Genomic DNA, 6270 nt, shown 5'->3' with positions numbered 1-6270 from the left:
ACTCCCACCAGCAGTGCATGACGGGTCCCAATGCCCTCTTCCCTGACAACAGTTGGCATTACACAGCTAAAAAATGTTTGCCAACCTAGTTATGATGCCAAAGTAAAAAGCACATTTTTAGTGTTCCAGTACTCCACTGGAGTCAATTGAACTTGATTTCTAACAATTTTTTCTGGTGCTTATGACATGAGCTGCAACCTTACTAATTTTCCTCAAGCCAGTAGTTCCATTTTATATGTAATCTTAAATTCTGGACTTGACATTTATGTTTTTAAAATTTCTTGTAAACAGTATTAGCCTAGTGCCCTGGTCTATCAAGATTATTTTAAAATCTTTCTAACTGTTATCTATTTTTTAAGTGCCCCGTTCAACTCTGAGAGAGTAGAGGGAAAGGGTGTTAATTTCCTATTTTACACATGAGAAGTTCAGAGAAGCTAAGTAACTTGCTCAAAGCCACCCAGTGATATGTGGAAGAGGCATGCTTTGAACCAGGCATGTTTGCAACCAAAGCCATTCACACACAGGGTCATGTGCTTTGCAAAATCATACAGGGGAATCTGAGGACTAACCCAGACTAACCATTTAAAACATTATTTTCAGAATTACAATAGGCCCTTTTATGGCCTTTGTAAATAAAGTCTAATGAAAAGACACCAAAAGTGACTTAATGGAAAATTTTCAAGATCTTAAAAGATATTATTGCAAAAAGTGAGCTTCTCATTAAAAATGGTTCAAGATGGGAAAAGTGTGTTTTTCTGTGACCTCCACACTTTTTGCACCTGCTGTTCACTGGAAATCTCCTTTCTCCATCTGGACAATTCTTGCTTATCCTCCAACACCCAATTCAAGGTGATCTCTTCTGTTTTGTCTGCTCTGATCTCTTCAGAGAGAAAGATTCAAACCTAGGCACTTTGATTCCAGAACCCACACTCTTGACCTTTATATGCAAAAATTAATGTGGAGAGAAACATAAAAACAAACACATAATATGATGTGATTCATCTTACAAAAGACATAACACAAAGGCACAAAGGGCACAGAGAGGAAGAAGCAGCTGATTTACCTGAGAGAATCATGGGAGCTTTTCAGAGGATGTGATTGTTGAACTGACCCTTGAAGAAGAAGCAAGATTTTCCAGGTAGACAAGGTAGATAGAGAATTTCAGACAGAGAGAGCAGTAACAGCAAAGGCAGGGAGGAATGAAAGAGCATCTTTCTCCTAAAAGCATAATGATACACTCTTCCCCCAAATATCAGTCAAAGGGTGTTTTATAAATAACTCTGGATCTTAGAGATCATCTTTATAGTAAATTTTTACTTTACATTTTTAAAATGTATTCTAAAACTAGCTTGTTTTCACTAATCAGTCAATGGTACAACTAGGATTGCTGGTGTTTCCCCAAATTCTCTGATGACAAGACTTGTCTGGGGTTCTTGTTAAGTACACAGCCTCCTGGGTCCCTGGAGCTCCTCATTCAATGGGTCTGGGACGAAGTCAGAAACTTGTAATGTCGAACAAGTACCCCCAGGAAATTCCCATCAACAGAGAAGTTTGATGAACATTAGGTGGGCCCTGATGTCCAGCACTCCTCTGATGATACTTTGCAGAGGAGGAAAACTCCAGTGCAGCAGTCAGCCTCCTGGTCAGTTAACAATTAAATCGTGTGAACCACTGCGCTGAATAACTCGAAGATATATTTCATTAAAGGAGGTGACCATGAGCAGTGTGCTCGGTGTCTCTTTCTTCAACAGTGTTTGGGCAGAACTGGTCCAGGGACACCCCTTCCTCTAGCCTCTGACCACCCGCCAACCATTTTTCCAGCCACAACTTTCAGAACCAACCAGTCAGCTATCCTCGGCCTCTGGGACCAGCCAACACCATTTTTTGAGCTTAGCTCCTTATTGCTGATCAACTATGAGCTCCTGGATTTTTCAGAATTATTCTACCCAGGTGGAGACCGCCATCCACCGCCTGGTGAACCTGCATCTGCAGGCCTCCTACACCTACCTCTCTCTCTGGGCTTTGATTTCCACCACGATGATGTGGCTCTGGAGGGCGTGGGTGACTTTTTCCATGAATTGGCTGAGGAGAAGCACAAGGGCACCGAACATCTCTTAAAGATGCAAAACCAGCGCTGCGGCCATGCCCTCTTCCAGGACTGCAGAAGCCATCTCAAGATGAGTGGGGTAAAGTCCAGGATGCTGTGGAAGCCACCCTGTTCATGGAGAAGAACCTGAACCAGGCGCTTTTCGCTCTGCATGCCCTGGGTTCTGCCCACACAGACCCCCAGCTCTCAGACTTCCTGGAGAGCCGCTTCCTGGATGAGCAGGTGAAACTCATCAAGAAGATGGGTGACCACCTGACCAACCTCTGCAGGCTGGCTGGTCCCCAGGTGGGGCTGGGCAAGTATTTCCTTGAAAGGCTCACCCTCAAGCACGACTAGGAGCCTCTGGAGCCCAGCAGCCTTTGAGAAGCCCCTCTGGTGTCAGTGCTTCTGCCTGAAGCCTCTCTCTGCAGCCACTGAACAGCCTTTTAACTGTCCTGGAGCCCTCTCCCAAGCCTTGGACCAAATGGAAACAGTAAAGCTTTTTGCAGCAAAAAATACTAACAATAATAATAATGTGAATTCGGAAGGCTTGAACCACATTTCTCTTTATAAACCCAGTGCCTGACACTTTTCCTGCACTGTCTCATCCAATCCCCTCAACGCTCCTGCCAGGTAGATATTCTTTTACATTGTACAGATTTGGAAACCGAAACTCAAGAGGTTTGGGAAATTGTAGGTCATGAAGCTTATAGTAAGTAGCCAAATTGAAATTTAAAGCCAAATTCATCTGAATCCAGAGACCATGTTCTTCCCACTATCCCAGATTCTGGAAGGGTCTATGGCAGATTCTATCTTCACAAAGTCAATCTATACAAATGTCTAGCCACAGTTGAAGTCTGCATGCCTTTCCTCAGGATCTCTCCATTTTAGGTTGACCTTTCACTGACCTTTCCCCCCCCACCCCACCTGCTTCACCCCAAGAAGTCATCCAGTTTTCTCCTTGCCACTCCATTGCAATTTTCCACCCAGATTATTTGTGTCTATAACAAGCAAGGCCACCCCAATGTCTGGCTTTAAAAGAAGCATGAGTCTTCATTCCCGAGGCAATGAGACCTTTTTTTCCAAGTTCCTTCCTTCAAAGTTCATGAACTTAATAAAAAAATAAGACCAGCTCTATTACAGCCCAGACCTCTGCTGCAGGAAGCCAGGGTTGACTGAGTAAACGCAGTGCCTGAATGAAAAAGAAAATGTATTCATAGATCAGTGCTATCTTTGCCTTCCACCGACCAAATCCATAGACACACTGGGAGGCACCACAGCCCACATCTGAGCTTCCTGGTTACACACTACAGGTGACATTCACGTCACAAGGGCAAAGTGGACCTTGATATAGAGACGTTTACAGTCTTTGTTTATAGTCTTTTCTCCCCCTTGGAAGTAGAGCTTTGGAGAAGCCTGACACTTGACTCTTCAAAGTTGTTAGAGACGTGCATCCATCCAATCCCACACAGAATAGTATGAAAAACCCAGGGGATGCATGGAAGGAGTTACTCCAGGCTGTTTCTCATTGGCCTCTTGTTCCTCAGTGCCAGTGGCCATTGCCACATGCTTCTGCAGCTACCCAGTAATGGTCCCACGGTGGCCCTTACCATCACTTCAGCCTTCCAAATGGCTCCTCTTCTGAGAATCTTAAAGGTCACTAGTATTCCCCTCCCCTAGTATTCCCCCACTAGTATTCCCAACTCCTAGCAGTTCACTTGTATCCCTACTGCTCTAAGGCCTCCCTGGACCCTCCAGGAACTTGGTTCACCTGCCCATCAGTCCCCTGTTAGCATTCACACATCTGTTCAGAAGACATGTTCTGAGTGCCGATCATGCTCCCAGCATGAGGGATTCACCTTGAATAAGACTCATCCTTGCTTTCCTACCAGCCTCACCTCCTTCCCTGCCCAAACTCTCCTCTCACCATCCTATGGATGCTTCATTCTGCGCCACTCAATCACTCATCTTCTCTGCTTTGACTGCCAAGCTGCTGGAGAAGTTTGCCTAACGAGGCTGAATTGCACCAGAAAAGAATTAGCCAACTCTGCCTTGGCTTCAGTTTCTACATCACAAGGCTGCAATGTGAAACAGAGGAGGGAAAGAATTTAAACCCCTAGTATACCATGTAACACAGGTAGGTGTTCAATAGATACTCCATCCAATTGCTGTGTGCTCTGAGCCACAGACCCTCATCAGGAAAATGGAGGCAGCAAAACAGCAAAGTCTTTAGGCCATAGAGAGGATTCAAAAACAAACATGTCAAAAGCCATTATTCCCTTGTGCCTTCCCCTAAATGAACATGGTCCGCCTGGGCTTTGGATCCCACACCATTGCCTGAGTTCTAGGTGGTTTCTAATCAGTGGCTTCACACTATTGCTATTGCATCAGAGGAGCTCTGCTGATGACAGGTTTAAGACCTGCTAGGCTCCTAGAGCCTGTGCCACTGCCTCCTAATTCTCAGCTAAGACCATCAAAAAGATTGCAGAAAGATACAGGAAACAAATCTCAGGAGGCCCTGCAGCCCGGGAGGTTTGGTGCAAGGAAATGTAACATCTCAGTGCCTGGAGCTCAGTGCTCCCAGGCCCTCGGCCCCCATCCCAGATGTGGTGGGCAGCAATGATGAGGAGTGGGTTGTATTTCCTGTGAATTAAGCCATCGGGTGGGAGAACAATGTCATCATTGATGGGGAAAGGTCACTGAAATTCCAAGGACACTTGAGGCCTTTCACTGAGTTGAGACAGAAATGCCTAATGTTAATCCTACGTAATATGAGACAACCCACTTTCTAATGACAACCCACTTTCTAACGGGCCTACTGGCAGCTCAATTGGCCATTCACTGTGATTCAGTGCATCTTCAAGGAAGTGGTTTGGAAGGGAGGGAAATTTCTTTTTTTCTTTTAATCTGTGGTCCAAAACTCTCCCAGAATATATTAGCACGGGCTATTCTGATTCTTGGTGGAAAAGGTGTTTGCTCCATTCAACACTTACTTAGTTGGAAGGCGAGGGCTTCCAACCTCCACAAATAGTGAAATCAATATTCTTTCATTTATTAAACACACATTAATGGGGCACAGAATGTAATGAACACACAGGCTATTTCTGCTGCCCTCCTTAGGGTGGTTTTTGGCCCGTGACCTTGGCTCTAAGGCCCATGTCTTTGCCCTCGTACTTTAGAGTTCATTCCTTTATTTGACAAATATTTAACCTGTGCTTCCCTTCTTCCAGGCACCGTAGTGAGGGACAAAATGGCCAACAAGACAGAGCCATTCTCTCTCCCCTTACACAGTTTATTCACTAACTGGAAAGTCAAACCATGACTTTATTCATTACAATTAAGTGGCACAAGTGTAATGCCAGGGGAAGTGCAGGATCCTCTGAGAACATAGAGCAGGCCCTCTGTAAGGGGAGAAAGGAAGGGGAATTTAAGAGGATCTTTGGAGAAGCTGACATTTCAGCTGGGCCTGGACAGAAGGCTAAGAGTTAGCCTGGGGAAGGGGGAGCAGGAAATAAGGGGGACAAAAGAAGGGCACTGTCCCTGGGCTGGAGGGAGTAGGGAGTGGAAGGGGTGAGGCATGGCTGATGCAGAGCGAGCAGAGGCAGGGGAGGGCTGCCTGTCCCACTCCAGCTTTCCAGCTGCATGACGTCTCCAGACCTGTTTCAGCTCCAAGCTTTGCAACCTGCTTAGCTTGGGGACGGGAAGTTCCAACCTCCAAACACAGTGAAATCAATATTCTTTCATTTATTAAACACACATTAATGGGGCACCGAAGGTAATGAACACAGGCTATTTCTGCTGCCATCCTTAGGGTGGTTTCTAGCCTGTAACCTTGGCTCTGAGGCCTATCTTCAGTGACAGCCCAGCCCCCAGAGTCCCAGGAAAGCTCCAGCTTCCCAGGGGCCACTTGTCAGGGAGGGGAATCCAGACCACCTCCACTCATGTCTCCTGGGTCAGATTCCCATAATTAGAAGAAATGGTCAGAGTGGGGAGGTGCAGGTGGTCCACTGAGTGGGACCCATGGTGCAGTGTTTCTGACACAGCGAGCTGTTTCCTCGCTCCTTTTCTTTGTCTTCGCTGGCAAGAAAATGATCTTCAGGAGAGTCGGGCACTGGAAGTGAACTCTTTGTCTCCCTAAATGAGTTCTCATCTCCTGGCTTGGATTAAACTCTGTACCAGAAACG

At 45.9% G+C, this 6270-nt stretch overlaps 1 pseudogene across 1 annotated transcript; it reads left to right on the top strand.

Annotated features, from left to right (window-relative positions):
- The first annotated feature begins 1747 nt into the window (after nucleotides 1-1747).
- Nucleotides 1748-2591, top strand: LOC308613131 (ferritin light chain-like; annotated as a pseudogene). Its single transcript has one exon. The product of its transcript is annotated as a ferritin light chain-like (transcript).
- The last annotated feature ends 3679 nt before the right edge of the window (nucleotides 2592-6270 follow it).

This window comes from Mesoplodon bidens, assembly GCF_964165515.1.
Source record: "Mesoplodon bidens genome assembly, chromosome: 2".
In the NCBI taxonomy this organism is placed as follows: domain Eukaryota; kingdom Metazoa; phylum Chordata; class Mammalia; order Artiodactyla; family Ziphiidae; genus Mesoplodon; species Mesoplodon bidens.
This window is presented reverse-complemented; position numbering and strand designations above follow the sequence as displayed.